The sequence below is a fragment of the Sciurus vulgaris genome, assembly GCF_902686455.1.
Source record: "Sciurus vulgaris genome assembly, chromosome: 2".
NCBI classification, from domain to species: domain Eukaryota; kingdom Metazoa; phylum Chordata; class Mammalia; order Rodentia; family Sciuridae; genus Sciurus; species Sciurus vulgaris.
In genome coordinates, this window is record NC_136462.1 from 83151068 (window position 1) to 83176395 (window position 25328).

The 25328-nt window shown below is 39.6% G+C and overlaps 1 protein-coding gene and 1 pseudogene across 2 annotated transcripts in view; one reads left to right on the forward strand and one right to left on the reverse strand.

The window, feature by feature from the left end:
* Positions 1 to 25328, forward strand: part of AVEN (apoptosis and caspase activation inhibitor) — a 204578-nt gene that overhangs the window by 103292 nt on the left and 75958 nt on the right. The window lies entirely within an intron of this gene.
* On the reverse strand, positions 1996 to 5075 carry LOC306653362 (large ribosomal subunit protein uL4-like; annotated as a pseudogene). Its single transcript has one exon. The product of its transcript is annotated as a large ribosomal subunit protein uL4-like (transcript).

Consider the following 25328-nt stretch of genomic DNA (forward strand, 5'->3'; position numbering starts at 1 on the left):
TTCTGTTCATGATTTCTTACCATCTTCTCTGTTTGTTCAACTTTGTTTTCAAGGTTAAATATTTTGTCTTCAATGTCTGAGGTTCTGTCTTCCAGGTGTTCTATCCTATTGGATATGCTTTCTATGGAGTTCTTAATTTGGTTTATTGTTTCTTTCATGTCAAGGATTTCTGTTTGGTTTTTTTTCAATATCTCTAACTCTTTATTGAAATGATCTTTTGCTTCCTGTATTTGCTCTTTTAACTGTCGATTGGTGCGATCATTCAATGCTTGCATTTGCTCTTTCATCTCATCGTTTGCTTCTCTGATCATTTTAATTATGTACATTCTGAACTCCTTTTCTGTCATTTCTTCTGCCATGCTGTCATTGGGTTTTATTGATGTAACATCTAGATTTGTTTGCAGCATTTTCTTTCCTTGTTTTCTCATATTGTTCAGGTATCAGTTGACCGCTGAGATATTGCAGATTTCCTCTATTGACTTGCAATGTCCCTGAAGATTTCTATATATATCCCCCCTTAGCCTTCAGTAGGCTGAAGTCTTGGAGGAAGTTGATAATGCGGAGCTCCACAAGGAAGCTGCCTCTCTAGGAGTGGTGGCCTTCAGGAGGGGTATAATCCCTGCTAGTGGGCAGAGGTGCCTCCACTTGTTGACCAATGGTCATCCAAAGGGGACCTAGGCTGCGGGCTGAGGCAAGGCCTGTTTGGGCCTGAGTTTCTAGTTTTACCCTCCTTGTGGGGAAACCTCACCCGGCAGGGAAGACTCACCCGGTGGGGAGGTCTCGCTGGTCAGTACCCTCCTAGAGGTTCCCCTCAATTACAGCTACCGCCTGGGCTGGGCTGCCTTCCTCTGCAAAGTTCTCAGGGGCCCGGCCCTACCTCCTGGGCCTGGGAGCCTCACCCTTCGCAGATGAATCTCCTTAGGCTGCCCCTCCTCAGAGAATCTGCCCGCAGGCCTGGAACCTTCGCTCCGCCCTAAGCCTGTCTCTGTGCGGCTCTTCCACCCAGAAGCCTCCTAGATCCTGGGACCCTGCTCTGCCCCTAATTGCCTGGCTATGCGGCCCCTCCTCTGAGCAGCCACCTGGGGCCCCGTACAATCTCTCTGAGTCCCAGAGACCCGCCACACGCCTCTTCCTCCAGACAGCTGCCCAGTATTCCGGTGCGGTCACTAGGAGTCCAAGAAACTCACTGCGTGCCTCCACCTCCCACCAACCACCCGTAGCCCTGGGCAATCAATCACTCTGAGTCGAAGTGACCCTCCCCGTTCCTCCTCCTCCTCCAGATAACCCCCCGAGTGTTCAGGAGTGGTCGCTCTGGGTGGCTCTGAATCCACGTGACCCGCTGCACGGGTCCTATGGGCAACCGCCCGGAGCTCTTGGTGCGGCCACTCAAGACCAAGCGACCCACCACGCTTCCTCTCCAGGCAGCCCCCCTGTGTTCAGGCGCTGTCCCTTTAAGTCCAAACAACTCACCACTCGCCTTCTCTTCTGAGCAGCCACCTGGAGCGCCAATGCAGTCACTGCGAGTCCAAAGGACCCGCCGCGCTTCTCCTCCTCCTCCTCCGAGCAGGCCCCGGGGTTCAGAAGTGGTCCGAGTCCAAACAGCCCGCCACGCAGCCTCTCCTCTGGAAACCGCCTGAAGCTCTGGTGTAGTCACCCCGAATCCAAGCGGCCGCGTTCCTCTTCCTCCTCCTCGTCCTCAGGGCAGGCCCCGGGGTTCAGAAGCGTCGTTCTGAGTCCAAACAGCTCGCTGCGGAGTTTCTCTTCTGGCAACCGCCTGTAGCTCTGGTGCAGTCTCTCCGAGTCCAAGTGGCCACGCTCCTCCTCCTCCTCCTCAGGGCAGGCCCCGGTGTCCTGAGTCCACACAGCTCTCCTCGCCACTCCTCCCCTGGGCAGCCGCCGGATCCCCAGTGGTTGCTCCGAGTCCCAGCGCTGTGCCGAGCGGCCTCCTTTTCGGCGCTCCTAGTTGTCCGAGTTCACTGCTCCAGCGGGAGTAATTAACATTTTTAACAGTGGAGGTAAAGGAAAAGTCCTGGGAATTGAGAATGAACAAATGATATGCATTTATGATTATGTCAGAATGCACCCCACTATTATATGTAACTATAGTGCACTAATAATAACATTAAAAATTTCTATTAAAAATATACAACAACCAGGTGCACACACCTGTAATCCCAGTGACTTGGGAGGCTGAGGCAGGAGGATCACATGTTTTCAAAGCTACCCTCAGCAATTTAGTGAGGCCCTAAGCCATTTAGGTGAGTCCCTGTCTCAAAAAATGAAAAGTGCTAGGAATGTGACCCAGTGGTAAAGCTCCTCTGGGTTCAATCCCCAGCATTAAGAGAAGGGGGAAAACCCACAAAATTTACCATGATAACCACTTAAAATGTATAATTTGGCAGTGTTAAGTTCATAACTTTTTCATTTTGCAAATCTAAAACTGTAGTCCGTTGGTGTTACTTCTTTACTACAGGCTTCTTGTTTCTAGTCCATTTCTGGTCTTTTTAAAATCTGATTTGTCTGTTGCTGCAGCTGCTGCTGCTTTATCTACCTGGAGTTTGTGATTCTTGGCCTGGAGAAGAATGGTATTCCGGCACATAGTGTTTGCATATGGGTTTAGCTTTAATGTGATTCTCGAGTTTTTTCAATGGGTTCTTCTTCAGGACTCTGTGATGAGTCTTATGTGGTGCCCTGAGAACTCTTTGGATTTCTGGGCTTTTCAAGATTCTGCTAAGGTCTGTGTTGATCATCTGTGCATAGGGAGGTTAAAGTTACTCTTGAGGGAAGCAGCTTTACACCAAGTGCCATAAAGTTTATCTCACTTCCGAAAAGCACTTTCAGTCCAAATGTGGAAACGCCCCACATGCCCACCAGGAGCAAGTTGCAAAATGTTCAGTTTGCCTTCATTTAGTAGAGTAATTCCAGGAATGTTTCTGAAGGCCTTGATGATACCATTGTCTTCAAATACAGATGATACAGGGCCCCCTGTGCTGGATACAGCAATGGTTTCTCATTTTGCCTTGGACAACTCTCATTTGTTGTGAGGCATAGACCTTTTTGATATCATTCTAGGCTTTAAGTTTCTTAAGAAGCAAAAACAGCCTCCTTGATCTTCTTGTAACCTTCAACTTATCTTCCACCAGGACAGGGAGTTCAGGAACTTCCTCAATTCTATGACCTTTAGACATGACCAGTGCTGGTAAGGCTGAGGCAGCCAAGGCAGAGCAGATGACATATTGCTTTTGAGTTGTGTTCACTCTACAGTGCCAATGATACCATGTTTTGGTTTGTGCAAACTTGCTGCCTCCTGTACACATTTCCAAAGGCACCCTGGCCAAAATGTGGGTCCCACCAGCTTGAACTCTGAGAATTTGAGCCATAGCTTCTGCCAGTACCCCAAGACTCAGCACTGGTCTGATGGCCTGCTAATTCACTGACAGCGTAGGGCTGTCTGTTGTTTTTATACAAGTTGGTATTTTTGCAACTTGGTATGAACAATGATCACAATATCTGGTTGAATTGGAGTCTTGAACACAGCAGGCAGAGTGACATTTTTGCCAGATGATTCCCTCTTTCCAGAGTACACATATACCAGGGATCGAGCACACCCCATGGCTGGGCAAGAGAGGGCCACACTCCTTTGACTCAGCTGCTTTCTTAGGAAAAGGAAGCTATGGAAGGATTTAGATTAAAATCAGGGCCTTCTTGTTTCTGATTTGATATTATTTCCCCAACATTTTGCAACTTTCCATGTGATAACAATAGATATCAAATGGTATCTTTAGAGTTTACCACTTTGGGGGACTTTCTTTGGCATATTCAGCAGTACATTTTATACCACAAATAGCAATAGGTGTTGATTTCTAGTCTGTGCTCATAACTCCTAAAATGGTGCCATTATATACTTAGCCAATTTGTTAATTATAATTGATTATAAAAACTTGGCTAAAAGCTGTTGCCCACATTGAAAATTCAGTAATACTTTGTGTAGAAGTAGAAAAGGAAGATTGAAAGATTTCAAGGCTTTAGTGACTGGGAGAGTGACAGAGTCATTGAAAGAAATGGGTGTTGTGAATCCATATGTAGTAAAATGAACTAAACCCCTATCTCTCATCCTGCACAAAAATCAACTCAAAATGGATCAAGGACCTAGGAATTAGGCAAGAGACTCTATACCAAATAGAGAAAAAAAAAAAAAGTAGGCCCAAATCTTCATCATGTTGACTTAGGACCAGACTTCCTTAACATGACTCCCAGAGTGCAAGAAATGAAAGCAAGAATCAGTAAATGGGGTGGATTCAAACTAAAAAGCTTTTTCTCAGCAAACGAAGGAATCAATAATGTGAAAAGAGAACTTAGAGTGGGAGAAAATCTTTTCCACACTCACTTCAGATAGGGCACTCATCTCCAAAATTTATGAAGAACTTAAGAAATTTACACCAAAAATACAAAGAACCCTATCAATAAATGGCTAAGGAACTGGGCAGACACTTCACAGAAGATGATATATAAGGGATCAACAAATACATGAAAACGTGTTCAGCATCTCTAGTAATTAGAGAAGTGCAAGTCAAAACCACCCTAAGATTTCATCTCACTCCAATTAGAATGGCTATTATCAAGAACACAACACAAGCAATAATAGATGTTGGTGAGGATGTGGGAAAAAAGGCATACTTAAACATTGCTGGTAGAGTTGCAAATTGGTGCAGCCACTCTGGAAAACAGTATGGAGATTCCTCAGAAAACATGGAATGGAACCACCATTTGACCCAGCTATCCCACTCCTTGGTTTATACCCAAAGGACTTAAAATCAGCATACTCCAGTGACTTGGCCATGTCAATGTTTTATAGCTGCTCAATTCACAATAGCTAGATTGTGGAACCAACCTTGATGCCCTTCAATAGATGAATGGATAAAGAAAATGTGATATGTATACACAATGGAGTATTATTCAGTCATAAAGAATAAAGTTATGGCATTTGCAGATAAATGGGTGGAACTGGAGAATATCATGCTAAATGAAATAAGCCAATTGCTAAAAACCAAAGGCCAAATGTTTTCTGTCATAAGTGGATGCTGATACATAACTGGGGGTGGGTGGGTAAGGGGGTAAGGGAAGAATGGAGGAGTGTTAGAGTGTATAGAGAGAAAAGAGGGGAGGGAAGGGGACAGGGAAAGGAAAGATGGTGGAATGAGACAAATATCATTACCCTATGTACATGTATGATTACATGAATGATGTGAATCTCTAGTGTGTACAACCATAAAAATGAAGAGTTGTACCCCATTTGTGTGCAGTGAATCAAAATGCATTCTGTAAAAATTAAAAAAAAAAATTGGTGTTGTGTGTCCGAGGGATGGTTTGATAAGAAAAATGCATTTGTGTTTAGATATCTAGAGTGTAAATTATAATTTTTATTCTGATTATGTAATTGATGTTTGTTGGTTTGTTTTTTGGTACAGGGAATTGAATCCAGGGTGCTTTATCACTAAGCTATATTCCCTGTCCTTTTTATTTTTTATTTTGAGACAGGGTTTCACTGAGTTGCTGAGGTTGGTCTTGAACTTGTCATCTTTCTGCTTTCTTCCTAAATTTGGGGGAGGAAGACACAATTCAGTCAGTAGGAGGATTTAATTTAATTTTTAAGTGTCACTAACCAACTGGTCATAGTGGTACACATCTGTAATCCCTGCTACTAGGGAGGTTGAGGCAGGAAGAGGGCAAGTTCAAGGCCAGCCTGGGCTGCTTTCTGAGACCCTGTCTCAAAAAGGTCTGGAATGTAGCTCATTCCAGGTAGAGTGCTTGCCTAGCATGTACAAGGTCCTGGGTTTAATTCCCAGTACTAAAAATTATAAATGAAAAATAAAGAAAATGTGACTAACCAGTTATTTCAGCATCATTAGTTGAACTGGCCATCTCCCACTGATTAATAACAATAGAAGGTTTGCGTTTGGGTTCTTAATTTCCTTTCACTGCTTTGTGTTAGTTGCACCAATATGAAATTGTCATAATATTAAAATTATGTAATGTCTTAATATCTACAATGTTGACACTTCCAGTTTGTTATTCTTCAAAATTGTCTTGATTATTCTTAGCCCTTCCATGTGAATTTTAGGAGTAGTTTATCAAATAACACCAATACAATGATAAACAACAACAAAAAAATCCACTTATGGGTTTTTGTTTGGATTCACCTTACATTAATAGATTATTTGGGGAGAATTGACTTCTTTCTGGTGTTGAGTTTTCTCGTCCATAGTCATGGCGATTTTTCCATTTATTCAGGTCTTCTGTGTTCTAGAATAATATGTTGTGATTTTTTCTGTGAAGGTCTTCAACATTTTTTATTATGTTCTTAGGTACTTTATAGTTTTGTTGACATAGTGTCATACATAGTATTTTAAAAATCAATTATATTTTCCAGTTGTCAGTGGAACATGCTGATCCAGTCAGTAACTTTAGTGAACTCTCATTGTTGCAGTTTATCTTCAGATTCTTTTGCATATCTTCTGTAGTCAGCTGTGTTGTCTGTTTACAAGGCCAGTTTTGTTTCTCCTTTTCTGCTTATTATTTCCACTTCTGTCTTGGTTTCTTTTGCCTGTGGGATCATGCTGTGTATATTTTGCAACTTTTCTAAGGCAGCAATATTTAGTTGAAGTCTTCCTAGATTAAAACTTGGGAGTATTTATACAAATATACTGTGATGTAGACATTCTTCAGTTGTTATTTTTATTTTTTTTACTATTATAATGATGACTGTGAACACATGTCTTTACACATGTCTTTACATGTGTTCACAAATCTTTACCTACTGGCCAAGCATTTTTGTGTGAGAAAAGTCCTAGAAACTCTTAGTATGCTTCAGATTTGTCCATGCCCTGAAAATCATTTTTATGTCAACCCATGACAGAGTGTTCTTCAATTAAGTGTTTTAAGATTTCCAGTCACTTTGTGTTTTTGTGGTTCAAGATAGAAAACCGAGCCATCAAAATACATGAATGCTATCTACACATTATCATGGGGTCATAGCACTTTGGATCTACCACTTGTGGGAGGAGCCTGAGTGATCGCCTATTTTAGTTCCTTCCTTTCATAGATGAACAAACTAAATATCTTTTCTGAGATTTGAGGTGTACAGATTATTTTCAAAGTAAATAATACTAAAGGCCTCAAACATGCCAGGCAGTGTTGTATGTGCTTTATATATTCTGTTCATATAATTAGAATTTAGGTGGATAACTTCCTCAAGGCTGTATGACAGAAAGAGTCAGAACTTGAATTTGGAACCACTTCTGCCTGTTCTAGAGCCCATGTTGTTCTTCCTAAATTCCTTCCTCTCAGTAATCAGGACATCAGGTAAATACATTGTATTCGGATTGTTTCCATAGTGTGTGGATTTCACAATGTGAAGAGTGAAGCAGAGTTCTCATTGTCACTTAGTCACCCTCCTTAGTGAGGATGTTAGGGTAGGATGAGAGAGGCCACTTGTCTGAGGGACAGCAGTGCAGGGAACCAGCTAACGTTTGTGTTCCTGGGAATGTGGGTCCATAGTTACTAAAAGATGAGTATAAAACAAAACAAAGAAATAACCTGGGGATAAATAACACTGTGTAGTCCCCCATCCCTTACCAAGTCCTTTCTGTTCTTTTGGTTCCTAGATAAAAATTACTTGGACTGTAGTGTCTAAAGATCTTTCTAATCCATGGTGTCTTAATTTCATTAGGTATTTGTGCTAAGCAATAGACTGAGCTTTAACAATGAGAACAGAGGGAGTTCTTTCACCGATTTTTGTACCATGATGGGTTTGTTCCCTCTCATCCTTTTGCTGATGCTGATTTTAATTTAAAATATATTGGAAGGTGAAATCTAAATGTGTTGATCTTGTCTTAATAATTTGTGCCAAATCTTTACTGCAAGTGGAAGTCACCTATTAGCTGACTTGGTGATTTAAGTTCAAATAACAATTTGAGGCTTCATTACTTTCTCTTTGAAATAACTTTTAGAGCCTTTTCTGTCATTGTAAGGGGGTGTGTTTAACATTACAGCCATATAAATATGTTGGCCATACACAGCAGATTTGCACAGTTGTTATTGTGTTTGATCTGTTCTCTGATGAGGGAAGTCATACCTTATAGGTGTCTCAACACGTTTGCATCTTCAGGTTATTTTGGAGGCATAGACATTTGATTTCTCCAGAATAAAGACTTCCCTTTCTCAGCTGACTTTGCTCTGAAAGATGCCATGTTTTGAGTCTGTGTGATTTAGCTTTAGTGAACTTCTTTTTTTCTTTTTCCATTTTTAACTTGTAAGAAGGACAGATGATCTCTCACCGAGACCTTTATCACAACCAGTGTTCATATGTGAATTAGCGATGCTAGAAAGTAAATGAACCATAGGCAACATCTCATCACTTCTGTAAAGATAACTGGGAAGGGGGGAGGATTCTGCAGGGAAAAAAGTCATTTTAATAGACTGAACCCTGCAGTTGAAAAAAAATTCAATTTCCATTCTGTATTTTAGAGTTGCCAGATACACAGCCATTTATTAGAGATAAACGGGATGTTCTTTGTATCCTTGTGATAATAAACTAGCTTCCTCTGTTGCAGCACCCTATCTTTTAATGATTATTGAAATATTGAAGGTTTCTGTTATTGACAACTAAGTAGTTGTGATGTGTCCGGATCTAGGATGAGACAGTTTTTCTAACTCAGTTTATACAGGAACTAGCATAGTCCATCAGAATGAGGAGGGAAAAACAAAAAGAAACTCTACTGGAGAATGGGAAGGGTGTATGTGTGTTGTGGCATTGTTAGGGGCCCGGCCAGCTTCCTTCCTGAGCCTTAACTGGTATGCTCCACAGGGCGAGTGAGGGAGATTCCGTCTACTGCAGTGGAGACTCTCACATTCATTTCTCTGATCTGTACATGAAGCTGGGCAGGTCACTCAGTTCTAACCATCATCCCTCAGAGCTTCACAACCTTGTTCCTGGTTCCAGATGACCAGGAGACTCCACACTGTGCAGATTTAGAGAGCCTGGGTTGTCTTCTGAATGTCTTCCATTCCTTGGTAGTGGTATAGAGTGGCTGTGACTGATAGTGAGTAACCTTTGTGATTTTGGAGCTGCCATGTGTGAGAGGGAACACAGTTCTCTGAGGTTTCCCTTCATCTCAGGCTCTGATTAATCATTCTGTTTTATAGAGGCAATATTTGAGCCAGTGGCTTCCAAACTGTTTCTGAGTAGGATTCAAATAAGATATGGTTTAGCTGGGTGCAATGGTATATGCCTGTAATCCCAGCTGTTTGAGAGACTGAGGCAGAAGGATCACAAGTTCAAAACCAGCCTCAACTTGGCCAAGTCCTAAGCAGCTACGTGAGTCCCTTTCTCAAAAAAAAAAAAAAAAAAGAGGGTGGGGTGGGGCTGGGGATGTGGCTCAGAGGTAAAATACCCTGGGGTTCAATTTCTAGTACCCCCCCAAAAAAAGAAGAAATATAGTCTACATTGCTACCCCTTTCTCATATATATACCAGAAACAATTGATGAAACAAGTCTTGCATTTATTATTTATTGCATGCGTTGCTTTTTGTCGTGGTCTATTTCAAAATGCTGATACCCATTATGTTGATTTAACCAATCACTGCCCTGACAAAACCTATACGAGTCTGAGGCAAGAGGATTGCTAGTTCAAAGCCAGCCTCAGCAACTTGGTAAGGCCATAAGCAACTCAGCAAGACCCTGTCTCTAAATAAAATACAATTAAGAAAAAAGGGGTGGTGGTGGCTGAGGATGTGGCTCAGTAGTTAAGCACCCCTGAGTTCAATCCCTGGTACCCAAAAAATAAAAAACTCTCCGACCTCCAGAGAGCATTTATCATTTTATTTTGCAGTTGCATTTTATTCGTTACAGTTTAACTTCCACACAGGATCACTCTTCCAAAAAAATGTGTACATAGTAATATCAGCATGCATGAGTTGTCCTGGGTACTATGTCTTTTTCCTGACTTGGCACATAGAACTGACAGGATTGCTGTACAGCTTTCCAACGTGTGTGTCCACTGACAGAAGTGGAAGCTGCACATTATTTTGTTGACTTAAAAATGGTGGTTATGAACTTGTCAAATGGGGTATATGTTATTAAGTAGTACATATTAAAAGGGACCAGAGGTTCTTGGAATTTTTTATTCTTCAGATTTCTGTCATTTGTGCCAGCAGTTGTAGCTTGTTTATGGCATCTGATACTACTTTTAGTGGTATGCATCTTGAACTCCTAATACCTTCTAGAGTCTTCAATTTTTACATGCTGGGATCTGTTCAGACTAACTGTATGGGATGCTGGATACTACTTCTTGGTGTGATTTACTACCCTGGAGGTCAGTCTCATCTCTGAATTGAGCCTTTCCAAGTGAGTGTGAAGATGCTGGGTGCTTTATTATTTCTCTGATCCTGTCTCTTTTCTATCATGGGGATTATTTTATTGTGATGGACTGTTTTCTCTGTTACAAATTAGTTGAACTTTTAGCCATGAGAAAAGGATCTTTCTAATCCATTGGATCATGCCTGCTGCTTACTATATGAATTCTAAGGACCAAGCTCTTCATTAAGAAAAAAAAAATGAAATTATATAATTAAAAACTAGTTACTTGGTTTTAAATTTTTAGTTTTAGTTTTTTTTTTTTTTTAAGATGGATGAAACATCTTTATTTTGATGTAGTGCCGAGGATCCAACTCAGTGACTCACATGTGTCAGGCAAGCACTCTACCACTGAGCCACAACTCCAGCCCCTAGTAACTTGGTTTTGCTGTAACAATTTTCATTTTAATGAATTTAATTAAAATATTTAACAGTTTTTCTCTGGCAAATAGAGATTATTAGAGGTCATTTTATTTGGCAGTTAGGAAGTGACTGAAATAACTGCCATATATAAATATCCCTATACATGTACTTACATATTTAAATGTCAGGTTTTGAAAGCTACCTTCTTAAGATGGATAACGGTTTATGATTCAGACTCTAGGTGATTTCTTCTTTGTTTTTATCATGTCTGTCATCATAGTCATTCTGAAAGAAGAAAGAAAAGAACCTACAGGAAGTTGTCACTTCTATTTTTTTCTAAGTAGTGGGAGGATAATGTATGGAATCTAGCCAGAGAAAGAAAGGGAATGTTTAAAAATCATGAAATCATGGTTACCCAGCTATCAGCCCTCAATAATTCTTAAATTATAACATTCTGAATTTCATATTTAATATAATGATATTTTAGGGTTCACAGTGACTCTTCCCATACACTTACAGTTAGTAAGAAAGTTTGTGTAGACTGTTTCACATGGAAGGAAGAGAATACTTAGCCTCAAGCCTTGAAGAGAAGAGTTCTAGTTTTTTTTTTTTTATTGTAAACAAATGGGATACATGTTGTTTGTTTGTACATGGAGTAAAGGCATACCATTTGTGTAATCATAAATTTACATATGGTAATGTTGTTTGATTCATTCTATTATTTTTCCCTTCCCCCCACCCCTCCCACCCTTCTTTTCATTCTAAACAGTCCTTTCTTCCTCCATTCTTGCCCCCCTCCCTAACCCTAACCCTAACCCTAACACTAACTCCTCCCTCCCTCCCCCTTATGTGTCATCATCCACTTATCAGCGAGATCATTTGTCCTTTAGTTTCTTGAGATTGGCTTATCTCACGTAGCATGATGGTCTCCAATTTCATCCATTTGCCTGCAAATGCCATAATTTTATCGTTCTTTATGGCAGAGTAAGATTCCATTGTATATATATACCACAGTTTCTTTATCCACTCATTAATTGAAGGACATCTAGGTTGGTTCCACAATCTGGCTATGGTGAATTGAGCAGCTATGAACATTGATGTGGCTGTATCTCTGTAGTATGCTGATTTTAAGTCCTTTGGGTATAGGCCAAGGAGTGGGATAGCTGGGTCAAATGGTGGTTCCATTCCAAGTTTTCTAAGGAATCTCCACACTACTTTCCAGAGTGGCTGCACTAATTTGCAGCCCCACCAGCAATGTATGAGCGTACCTTTCTCCCCACATCCTCGCCAACACCTGTTGCTTGTATTCTTGATAATCGCCATTCTAATTGGGGTGAGATGGAATCTTAGGGTGGTTTTGATTTGCATTTCTCTTATTACTAGAGATGTTGAACATTTTTCCATATGTTTGTTGATTGCTTGTAGATCTTCTTCTGTGAAGTGCCTGTTCATTTCCTTAGCCCATTTGTTGATTGGATTATTTGCATTCTTGGTGTAGAGTTTTTTGAGTTCTTTATAGATTCTGGAGATTAGTGCTCTATCTGAAGTATGATTGGCAAAGATTTTCTCCCACTCTGTAGGCTCTTTCTTCGCATTGCTGATAGTTTCCTTTGCTGAGAGAAAGCTTTTTAGTTTGAATCTATCCCAGTTATTGATTCTTGCTTTTATTTCTTGTGCTATGGGAGTCCTGTTAAGGAAGTCTGATCCTAGACCAACAAGGTGAAGATTTGGACCTACTTTTTCTTCTATAATCTGCAGGGTCTCTGGTCTGATTCCGAGGTCCTTAATCCATTTTGAGTTTAGTTTCGTGCATGGTGAGAGATATGGGTTTAGTTTCATTCTGTTGCATATGGATTTCCAGTTCTCCCAGCACCATTTGTTGAAGAGGCTATCTTTTCTCCATTGCATATTTTTGGCACCTTTGTCTAGTATTAGAAAGTTGTATTTATTTGGGTTTGTGTCCGTGTCCTCTATTCTGTACCATTGAGCTACCTGTCTATTTTGGTACCAATACCATGCCGTCTTTGTTACTATTGCTTTGTAATAAAGTTGAAGTTCGGGTATTGCGATACCCCCTGCTTCATTTTTCCTGCGAAGGATTGCTTTAGCTATTCTGGGTTTCTTATTCTTCCAGATGAATTTCATGATTGCTTGCTCTATTTCTGTAAGGTATGTCATTGGGATTTTAATTGGAATTGCATTGAATCTGTATAGCACTTTTGGTAGTATGGCCATTTTGACAATATTAATTCTGCCTATCCAAGAACATGGGAGATCTTTCCATCTTCTAAGGTTTTCTTTAATTTCTTTCTTTAGTGTTCTGTAGTTCTCATTGTAGAGGTCTTTCACCTCTTTAGTGAGATTGATTCCCAAGTATTTTATTTTTTTCGATGCTATTGTGAATGGGGTAGTTTTCCTAATTTCTCTTTCTGAGGGTTCATCACTTATGTATAAAAATGCATTGGATTTATGAGCATTGATCTTGTAACCTGCTACTTTACTGAATTCACTTATGAGTTCTAACAGTTTTCTGGTGGAATTTACTGGTTCCTCTAAGTATATAATCATATCATCCGCAAATAGGGATAGTTTGAGTTCTTCTTTTCCTATTCGTATTCCTTTAAATTCTTTGGTCTGTCTAATTGCTCTGGCTAGCGTTTTAAGTACGATGTTGAATAGAAGTGGTGAAAGAGGGCATCCCTGCCTTGTTCCAGTTTTTAGGGGGAATGCTTTCAGTTTTTCACCATTTAGAATGATATTAGCCATGGGCTTAGCATAAATGGCCTTTACAATGTTAAGGAATGTTCCCACTATCCCTATTTTTTCTAGTGTTTTGAGCATGAAGGGGTGCTGTATTTTATCAAATGCTTTTTCTGCATCTATTGAAATAATCATGTGATTCTTGACTTTAAGTCTATTGATATGGTGAATTGCATTTATTGATTTCCGGATGTTGAACCAACCTTGCGTCCCTGGGATAAAACCCACTTGATCATGGTGCACTATCTTTTTAGTATATTTTTGTATGCGATTTGCTAAAATTTTGTTGAGAATTTTTGCGTCAATGTTCATTAATGATATTGGTCTGAAATTTTCTTTCCTCGATGTGTTTCTGTCTGGTTTGGGTATCAGGGTAATACTGGCTTAGAATGAGTTTGGGAGGGTTCCCTCCTCTTCCATTTCATGAAATACTTTGAGAAGTATTGGAATGAGCTCTTCTTTAAAGGTTTTGTAGAACTCGGCTGAGAACCCATCTGGTCCTGGACTTTCTTTTGTTGGTAGGCTTTTGATGACCTCTTCTACTTCATTGCTTGAAATTGGTCTATTTAAATTGTGTATGTCCTCCTCGTTCAATTTAGGCAATTCATATGTCTCTAGAAACCTGTTGATGTCTTTGAAATTTTCTATTTTGTTGGAATATAGATTTTCAAAATAGCTTCTAATTATGTTTTGTATTTCAATCGTGTCTGTTGTGATATTTCCTTGTTCATTCCGAATTTTAGTGATTTGGGTTTTCTCTCATCTTCTCTTTGTTAGAGTGGCTAAGGGTTTAGCAATTTTGTTTATTTTTTCAAAGAACCAAGTATTTATTTTGTCAATTTTTTGTATTGTTTCTTTTGTTTCAATTTCGTTGATTTCAGCTCTGACTTTAACTGTTTCCTGTCTTCTACTACTTTTGGTGCTGTTCTGTTCTTCTTTTTCTAGGGCTTTGAGCTGTAGTGTTAGGTTGTTTATTTGATTTTTACTTCTTTTATTGAATGCGCTCCATGAAATAAATTTTCCTCTAAGTACTGCTTTCATAGTGTCCCAAAGATTTTGATATGATGTTTCTTTGTCCTCATTTCCCTCTAAGAATTTTTTTAATATCCTTCCTAATATCTTCTGTTATCAATTCATCATGTAATAGCATATTGTTTAATCTCCAGGTGTTGGAGTAGCTTCTGTTTTTTACTCTTTCATTTATTTCTAATTTCAGTCCATTATGATCTGATAGAATACAAGGTAGTGTCTCTATCTTCTTGTATTTGCTTACATTACCTTTGTGGCATAATATATGGTCTGTTTTAGAGAAGGATCCATGTGCTGCTGAGAAGAAAATGTATTCGCTCTTGGTTGGATGGTATATTCTATAAATATGTGTTAAGTCTAAATTATTGATTGTGTTATTGAGGTCTATGGTTTCTTTGTTCAATTTTTGTCTGGAAGATCTGTCCAGTGGTGAGAGAGGTGTGTTAAAATCACCTAGTATTATTGTGTTATGGTCTATTTGGTTTCTGAAATTGAGAAGGATTTGTTTGACATACATGATGAGCCACTGTTTGGGGCATAGATGTTTATGATTGTTATGTCTTGCTGATTTATGGTTCCCTTAAGCAATATGTAATGTCGTTCTTTGTCCCTTCTGACTAACTTTGACGTGAAGTCCACAATATCTGAAATGAGGATGGATACCCCAGCTTTTTTGCTGAGTCCATGTGCATGGTATGTTTTTCCCCATCCTTTCACCTTTAGTCTATGGGTATCTCTTTCTATGAGGTGAGTCTCTTGCAGGCAACATATTGTTGGATCTTTCTTTTTGATCCAATTTGCCAGTCTATGTCTTTTGATTGAGTTCAGGCCATTAATATTCAGGGTTATTACTGAGATATGATTTGTATTCCCAGTCATTTGGCTCATTTTATTTATTTATTTATTTTGACACGACTTGGTTCTTTCTTTATTTGACAATTCCTTTAGGATAATTCCTCCCATTGCTGATTTGCTTCTTTGTTTTTCATCTCTTCCTCATGGAATATTTTGCTGAGAATGTTCTGTAGTGCTGGCTTTCTTTTTGTAAATTCTTTTAGCTTTTGTTTATCATGGAAGGATTTTATTTCATCATCAAATTTGAAGGTAAGTTTTGCTGGGTATAAGATTCTTGGTTGGCATCCATTTTCTTTAAGGTTTTGAAAAATGTTCCAGGCCTTTCTAGCTTTTAGGGTCTGGATTGAAAAATCTGCTGATATCCGTATTGGTTTTCCCCTGAATGTAATTTGATTCCTCTCTCTTGCAGCCTTTAAAATTGTGTCTTTATTTTGTATGTTAGGTATTTTCATTATAATGTGCCTTGGTGTCGGTCTGTTGTAATTTTGTATATTTGGAGTCCTATAAGCCTCTTGTACTTGATCTTCCATTTCATTCTTCAGATTTGGGAAATTTTCTGATATTATTTCATTGAATAGATTGTTCATTCCTTTGGTCTGTTTCTCTAAGCCTTCTTCAATCCCAATAATTCTTAAATTTGGCCTTTTCATGATATCCCATAGTTCTTGTAGATTCTGTTCATGATTTCTTACCATCTTCTCTGTTTGGTCCACTTTGTTTTCAAGGTTAAATATTTTGTCTTCAATATCTGAGGTTCTGTCTTCCAGGTGTTCTATCCTATTGGTTATGCTTTCTATGGAGTTCTTAATTTGGTTTATTGTTTCCTTCATTTCAAGGATTTCTGTTTGTTTTTTTTTCAATATCTCTAACTCTTTATTGAAATGATCTTTTGCTTCCTGTATTTGCTCTTTTAACTGTTGATTGGTGCGATCATTCAGTGCCTGCATTTGCTCTTGCATCTCGTCTTTTGCTTCCCTGATCATTTTAATTATATACATTCTGAACTCCCTTTTTGTGTCATTTCTTCTGCCATGCTGTCATTGGGTTTCATTGATGTAACATCTAGATTTGTTTGCAGCATTTTCTTTCCTTGTTTTCTCATATTGTTCAGGTATCAGTTGACCGTTGTGATATTGCAGATTTCCTTTATTGACTTACAATATCCCTGAAGATTTCTAGTATATCCCCTCCTAGCCTTCAGTAGCCTGAAGTCTTGGAGGAAGTTGATAATGCGGTGCTCCACAAGGAAGCTGACTCCCTAGGGGTGGTGGCCTTCCGGTGGGGTATATTCCCTGCTAGTGGGCAGAGGTACCTTCACTTGCTGATGAATGGTCATCCAAAGGGGAAATAGGATGTGGGGTGATGCAAGGCCAGTTTGGGCCTGTGTCTCTGGTTTTACAGTCCTTGTGGGATAACCTCACCCGGCAGGGAGGACTCACTTGGTGGGGAGGTCTCGCTGGTCACTTCCCCTCCTAGAGGTTCCGTTCAATTCACAACTACCACCTGGGCTGGGCAGCCTTCTTCTGCAATGTTCCCAGGGACCCGGATCTACCTCCTGGGCCTGGAAGTCTCGCCCTTCACAGACGAATCTCCTTAGGCTGCCTTTCCTCAGAGAAGCTGCCTGCAGTCCTGGAGCCTTCACTCCGCCCCTCAGTTTGTATGTGTGGCTCTTCCACCAAGAAGCCTCCTAGATCCTGGGACCCTGCTCTGCACCTAATCGCCTGGCTATGTGGCCCCTCCTCTGAGCAGCCACCTGGAGCCCCTTACAGTCGCTCCGAGTCCCAGTGACCCTCCACACGCCTCTTCCTCCGGCAGCCGCCTGGTGTTCCGTGCAGTCGCTGTAAGTCCAAGTGACCCACCGAGTACCTCCTCTTCCACCAGGCAGTCACCCAGAGGTCTGGTGCGTTCGTCATGAGTCCCAGGAACTCACTGTGCACCTCCTCGTCCCGACTGCCACCCGTAGCCCTGGTGGAGTCACTCCGAGCCCAAGCACTCCGCCACGCTCCTCCTCCTCCTCCAGACAACCCCCCTGTGTTTAGGAGCGGTTGCTCTGAGTCCAAACCACTCACCATGCTTCTCCTCCAGATAGCTGCCCGGAGCCCTGGTGTAGCTGCTCCAAGTCCAAGTGACGTGCCGAGCCCGTGCTTCTCCTTCTCCTCTGGGCAGCCCCCTGTGTTCAGGGGTGGTCGCTTTCCGTCCAAACAGCTCACCGCGCACCGCCTCCTTTGGGCAGCCTCCCAGAGCCCGGGTGGGTTGCGCCGAGTTCAAGCGCTGTGCTGAGCGGCCTCCTCTCCAATGCTCCCAGTTGTCCACGTTCACTGCTCCAGCAGGGGGAGGGGTGTCTTCGTCGGGCAAATCTGCTTCACAAAGTTCCCTGCGTTCAGGGACTACTGCCTCATCCGGGATGCCTCCCCAACGGGAGAGACTCACCCAGCTGCTTTGAGTTGGTCCCAAGTCTCTCTATATCTCCTCTTCTTGAGTCCTGAGTCCTGGAGCAACATGAAACGCAGCCACCCTGTAGTCCGCCATCTTGAATCCCTCTGAGTTCTAGGTTTTAATTCATGCCTATCTCTTCATGCTTACGTTCTTTTGTAGAATGCCTCTTTATGTGTACGACCTCATAATTTCTTGGCTTCAACTGAACTTGTAATTAGTATTTAGTTAACCCTCTTCAAGGAATACCAAAATGATTTGTTGTCACAGATGGACTCAGAGCTATGCTTTATTTCTTGTCTTGTGTGACTAAATGTCAAGATGCCTTCAGATCTTTATTCCCCTAATAAAAATTTCCCAAGTTAGGGACATAGTTCTGTGAACTACTAAAAGATTCAGAAACAGTAGATAGAGGGCTGAGAAAGATGGCAGAAGAGGATATATAAAATTATGTGAAGGAATTTGCTAATCAATTCTGTTTTGGAGAATTACCATGTGTTAGAACAATTTCTTAATGTGTTCAACATGCTGGTGCATTGATAAAGACACTGCCATTTCTCAGAAGACTGACTTGCCGTTCTTAAGAAGAAAGGACTGGATGGATTTTTTTTTAAAGCAGTGTTTATACCACATATAACTGAGCATTCTTATATTTCATCAGTCTGTTATCAAACTTTTTTCTTAGTGATTTAATACCTTATGTTTCTATTTGTAGTAAATTAATTTCCCTTCTTAGATATATGAAGATTAAGCTGATCTGCTACTTTATGTATTTAGGGATGCTGTATTTCCCATTTATCACCTGCTGCTAATCTTTAGCAGGAAAATTAAATTGACATTTGTTAAAGGATGTTTTGAATACCTTTGAAAAGGGTAGTAATTAGTCACAGTAATGGCTTTTTTTTTTCATTTTGTGTGTAAATTTAGATTGCTTGCTGAAACAAACTCTAATTTTGTAATGATGATAGAGAATCTTGTTTTAGTTCCATTGTTGGTTTAAACAGTTAAAAATCTGTTGAGTTCTTGAAGCCTGTGTGGATTTAGCAGCCTTAAAAACTTGCCTTCTTTGCCAACATCAGCTGCAGAGCATCTTTCTATTTTCCCTTATCCCAGAGGTTGGCCCAGTCCTATCAGTTGAAAGACTGTAAATATGAAGTGTGGAACCTTACTTAAAATCATCATTCAAAATATGAAGTCAGGATGTTGGCAGTTTGGCTGTAGGCTTCCTGGGTGACCAGGGTTAACATTCCTGTGACTAACAGTTCCCTTAGTTAGTCACCTTAGTGACTAACAGTTGACATGGAGACAAGGTGTGGAAAACAGAATGTGTTGGAGAGCAAACTAAGACTCAGGCGCTAAAGGGATATAATATGGGCACTTTACACGCTGACTGTGGTTCATTATTCTGTTCTCCAATTCCATGGTTCTAAAAGTGCAAATTTTCTATAAGCAGGAAACAATGGGTGTAACTATTGTGGAACTTTTAAAGAATTTTTATTCTACATGGCTGTCGCTTTGAGTTTCTTGAGGCCATTTTGGTTAGCTGAGTACCCTACTAAGAACATCTTAGGTAGTGTCCTGTGGTGGTCACTATCCTTTAATGCTGCATCAGTGAAGGAGAGGAAGGAATTCTTTTTTTTTTCTCCCCCTACTTTTAAAAAAAATTGATGCGTTATAGTTGTATATTTTAATGGGATTTGTTGCTACATATTTGTACAGGCACACAAAATAACATATAATTTGGCCAGTATCTCTCCCCAACACTTCCCCTTTTCCCCCCTCCTTGGTCCCTTTCCTCTACTATTCTCCCTTAAATTTTTAGAAGATCCACTGCTACCTTTTCTTTTTTTCCTCTCTACTTTCCACATATGAGAGAAAACATGTGACCCTTGACCTTCTGAGTTTGACTTATTTCCCTTAACATGATAGTCTCTAGTTCCATCCATTTTCCTGCAATTGCCATGATTTTATTTTTCTTTATGGCTGAAAAAAATTCCATTGTTTATATATACCACATTTTCTTTATCTGTTCATCCATCAGTGAACACCTAGACTGGTAGAAAGGAATAAATTCTGTTTTATTGATTATTATATTGATCTTCATCTGTAGGCAGTTGCCCTTTGAAGATCTGTCTGTACCTATTTTAGGTGCAGGGCCTGTATATTTAAGTCCTTTTGGCCTAGGCTCACTTCTCCAGCATGGTTTTTCTGACTGTTGACATCTATACAAAGTCTCTGGAAGGATGGCCAAGCTCTCCTCATGTATTAGATTCAGGCACAGGTAGCTATCAATATGGCATGCTGTTCACATTCTGGCCCATTCCTGGACACGGGCCCTATTTCCTTCTTTATCCCCCATTCAGTTGGTTCTGGGAAAGCACTCTTCCTGTTAATAGTTCTGTCATTCAACCTCAATCTCCTGTACAATTTATCAGTTCTCATCAGGCTTCTTTGGCTGGAGGTCTGCTCTCTATTATATTCTTAAATTCTTCTGGACCACCTTGCCTACCAACTCTCCAGCCCCATCTGCCTTAGATCTGTAGTTTCACCTTGCTGTCCTGATTTCTGTTGTCAAATTTAGAAATACCTTTCCATTTTCTTTTTTATTATGAACAGCAGATTTCAGAGTTATCGAGTTTTCTTGTTCAGGGACTAATATTTGAATCAACAGCACTCAGGAGCCAGTTTTTTTTTTTTTTTACTTTGTTATAGTGGTTTATCATGAGTTTTATGTGACATTCTGTAATCATAGTACTTTGCTGCATTAGTGAACAAAGGAACTTCATTTTCACAAGGTGTTTCAGAGAACTGAATTGATAGTTTAAAGAGTTTTTCATGGATTAGCTTCTGCTTTTATGTATCTCAGACATGGTTTCTTCTCTATTCCCCACATACTTGATCACTAGGCATGGTAGGACACATAGTAGGCTCTACTCTGTACTTTTGCCAAGTAGGCACAGTGAACAGTGGCAATATTCCTGAATGCTATTTCTATACCAAGATATCTAGCACAACAAAAGCCACGTAAATACATCCCCAGCTCAAACTCCCATTATCCAGCTCTTCCAAAGACCACACCACAGTCACACTATGGCTAGTATAAAGTTGGAGTGGAAAGAAAGAACACTCTTAACAGATTCCAATTAAAATATCATACTTTCGCAAACTCTACAAAAGCATATGATTATATGAATATATTGCTAAGGCCTGAACAAGCGAGGAGCCCTGAAGTTTGTTTTGTTAGTTTTGTATAAACTGCCACTGATCAGGCTTTGTCTTCTATGGTAGAAAACAGATTTGAGTGCCTTATCAAAGTATGGTTAGGAGCAGCACTTTTTAAAGTGTCTTATGTATATGGTTGGCATTAGAGAATTCATTGAAATGAATAACTACCATTATTATTGATGATAATGTCAAACATGTAGTTAGCACTTCCCATGTGCCAGGCACTGTTGGGAACACTTACCTCGTTACGTCATTTAAACCCAAGGACAGCCCTAAGGGTCTGGTACCATTATTTTAAAGAGGAGAAATCAGAGGCACCTTGAGTAGCCACCTCATCAAATAATTGGGGGGATTAAAGCACAGGCATCCATAGCTCCACTTTACCCCATCCAGTCCCTGGGGAAGCCACCAGAGTCCTCACCTGATGCTCATCGTTGGAGAGTGACCTTTGTAGTATATTTACTGTGGATGTCCTTTGCTTTTCCTATTTTGGGAAACCGACAAAGAAAAAAGATCCATTGAAGGGAAGCTAAAATGAAAGAAGTGATCATTAGGCTTCCTGAGAAAATAAGTGCAACAATGACTTAATTATACTGTTTTCTGGATTCTGAGAAATACTTCTGTTCTGCTTTTTAATATTTTTAGTCATTATGTGCTTTACAGATGTATAGACATGATGTAGTATATTTTGTTTCAACTGGTGCTACAAATGGAAATGGTGTCTTGGGAAAACGCATATGAAGGCTTACTGCAAGAACATGGTCTGATGCCTTCATTAACTGAGAAGGAATAATCAGAGAACATAGATTAACCATTACAGGGAGAGTCTGATAAAACTTAGGAAATGCTTTCTTCATGATGATATCAGAAGAGTGCTCTAAAAGGGGATATAGAATTTTAGTCTTTAAAGGTATAAAAATATGATTAAAGCTTTTCATCTCAAATAAGTTTGGGGTTGACTTCTAGCTATGATTCAGAGTTCCTTCTCACTACAAGAGACTTGGCATATAACTAACCTTACTTAATTTAGCTGATGGGATAAAACGTTCTTAAATTATGCATCTCATTCATTGCAGTTTTACTAATTAATGTTCAGTTGTCACCATACTTTTGGGCAGGAGTTACTTTTTTTCGTGTGTGTGTGTGTGTATAGGTTACTGATGAGAAAACCTACAGCCATACACATATTAAGCAAGTGATTTACCACTGAGATACAGCCCTAGCTCTTCTGATTTTATTTTGTGATAGGGCCTTTCTATTTTGCCCAGGTTAGCTTGAACTTGCAAACTTCCTGCCCCAGTCTCCAAAATAGCTGGCAGGCAATACTTTGCCTGCCCAGAATTACTTCTAAGTATCTTGGGCAGTTAACAGCCTTTAATCCATGTGCCTATCTTTTTAACAATTTTTAAAAATTATATTTTGATTCATTGTACACATGTGGGGTACAACTTTTCATTTCTCTGGTTTTACAAGAAGTAGAGTCACACCATTTGTGTAATCATACATGTGCACAGGGTAATATTTGTCTCATTCCATTGACTTTCCTTCCCCCCGCCCCCTCCCCACCCCTCATTTCCTTCTACACAATCCATCCTCCCTCCATTCTTCCCATATCCCCTGCCTCGTTATGTCTGTTATGTATCATCATCCACTTATCAGAGAAAACATTCAGCCTTTGGTTTTTTGGGATTGGCTTATCTCTCAGCATGATCTCCAACTCCATCCATTTACCTGCAAATGCCATAATTTTATTCTTCTTTGTGGCCGAATAATATTCCATCATGTATATATACCACAGTTTCTTTATCCATGTACCTGTCTTTAAAAGCACTGCCTTCAGACTCTCAGGGCTGATGTTAACACTCTGCTGTGCCACATCGCAATGACTTGAGCATGAGAGAAATGATTGGGAGTGAGCAGTTTAATAAAGAATGAATTTCAGTTCTAATTTTGATAGGAATAATTATTTTAAAGCAAAACTTTATAACATAGAGGTATTTATAAATAAGGCAAAATGAGTTCTAATAGTACATTTAGCCAGTTTTATAATATATGTTGCGAACATTATTTATAGTTATAAAATGTTTATGTTTAGTTACAATTCTATATTTAATTCAGACTAGAAACCATGTATTCTGAATTTTTGTTATCTATCTTCCTTCTCCAAATAATGTCAGTAATTATGGGTTCATGATAACAATGAAGTATTCTACCAGAGAAGCAGGAATGTGTTCTGAGGGCTTACACTTATATAACTTCAAAATACTTTGAAAAATTCCATGACCATATTTGATAAAATAGTAAAAGACAGTCACAGGGAAGCATTTAAAAAGGATGGGCTATGATGAGCATAATTAAGGTATGATTTCCTATCAACAGAAATATTGGAATACCCTCATTTGGATATTGAGAGAGTCCCAGAAATACACCAAACTGTGCAGACTGTGTCCTGGGCAATGTAAATGTAAAATATTTTCATCATTGTGGAAAGTTCTGGCCAGTGCTGCTCTAGAATTCTGTTACATCTAATGACCTTTTTAAAAAATTGATTCTTTTTAGTTCTATATGACAGTAGAATCCATTTTGATATAATTATACAAGAATGGAATGTCTTATTCGAATTAGAACCCCAGTCTTGTGTATGTACATGATGTAAGATTCACTGTACTATATTCATATATGTACATGGGAAAGATACATCAGATTCTTTTTACCATCTTTTTCTTTAATTTTCTTTTTAGTTGTAGAGGGACACAATACATTCATTTTATTTATTTTTTATATGGTGCTGAGGATTGAACCCAGTACCTCACATGTGCTAGGCAAGTGCTCTACCACTGAGCTACAATCCCAGCACTGTCTTTCCTTTTTCTATCCCCACTTCATCAGGAGACTTTGTCTAATCCACTGAACTTCTGTTGTCCTCCCACACCCTACCCCCATTTATTGTGGGTTACTTCCACATGTTGTAGAAAACATTTGACCTTTGGTTTTTTGGGATTGGCTTATTTGACTTAGCATGATATTCTTGAGTTCCATTCATTTACTGGCAAATGTCATAAAGTCATTCTTAATGGCTGAGTAATTCTTTTTTTGTGTATATGTATCACATTTTCTTTATCCATTTATCTGTTGAAGGGCTTCTAGGTTAGCTCCACAGCTTAGCTATTATGAATTGTGCTGCTATAAACACTGATGTGACTGGGTCACTGTTTATGCTGATTGGATATATGCCAAGGAGGAGGATAGCTGGGTCAAATGGTAGTTCGATTCCTAGTTTTTTGAGGAATCTCCATACTGCTTTCCAGAGTGGTTGCACCAATTTGGCATCCCACCAGCAATGCATGAGTGTACCCTTTTCCCCAAATCCTTACCAACATTTATTGTTACTTGTATTTTTCATAATTGCTATTCACTGCCTACTAATCATGTACAGGTCTAGAAAATGACCTCGCCTCTTCTTGATGTATATCTGGACATTTTACTGCATTTTCTCACCTATCCCGAGTCTTTTTAAGCCTTTGTCATACTTTCCTGATCATTTTAAAGTTTTTTCCCCTACTTTTTCACCCTGATTCTCTCCTTTTATGCCTTTTTCAGATCCCTTGTTTATCTTCAGTCTCTTCCTTGCTTGCTTTCTTCTGATAGTCTGAACTGTTTCTTTAGCATTAATGTATTAAGTGCTTACATTAGCTTTGATTTCTACTCTTACGAACTCGATATGTACACATGTGCCAGAAAAATTTACTGCATACATTTTTCCAGTTTTCAGTACATTCAGTTTGAATTATCTATAGTCTCCAGTAAAGGAGAACTTTGTAGAGTGAATATGGCTCTAAATATCTAAATATCTTCAGCATGAAACCTGTACTCAGACTTCTCCAACCTTTTCTCCCTTGCTCATTACAGGTATCTGCTACTCTTTCTCAAGTACACTGGGTGCATTCCTGACTCCTCAGTGTTGCATACATTGTCTTCCCTACTTATTAAGGCTCAGTAGGTACTGTCTATTGTTACTGTGCAGCTTTGTGTTGGATGGTTCCAAATTGTGCCCCTGGTCCTTTGAGTGCCCTGCATGCATTAGGCGTTCAGAAAGTAGTAAGTGGAGATAGATATTCTACTTCATGATGGGAAGCTACTCCTTGAAGGCCCATTGCCAGCTTTGAGAAATAGTTTTATTAGACATTGTGTATTATTATTATATGAGAATAAGTATGAGAAAGAAAGACTTATGGATAATGGAATCCAT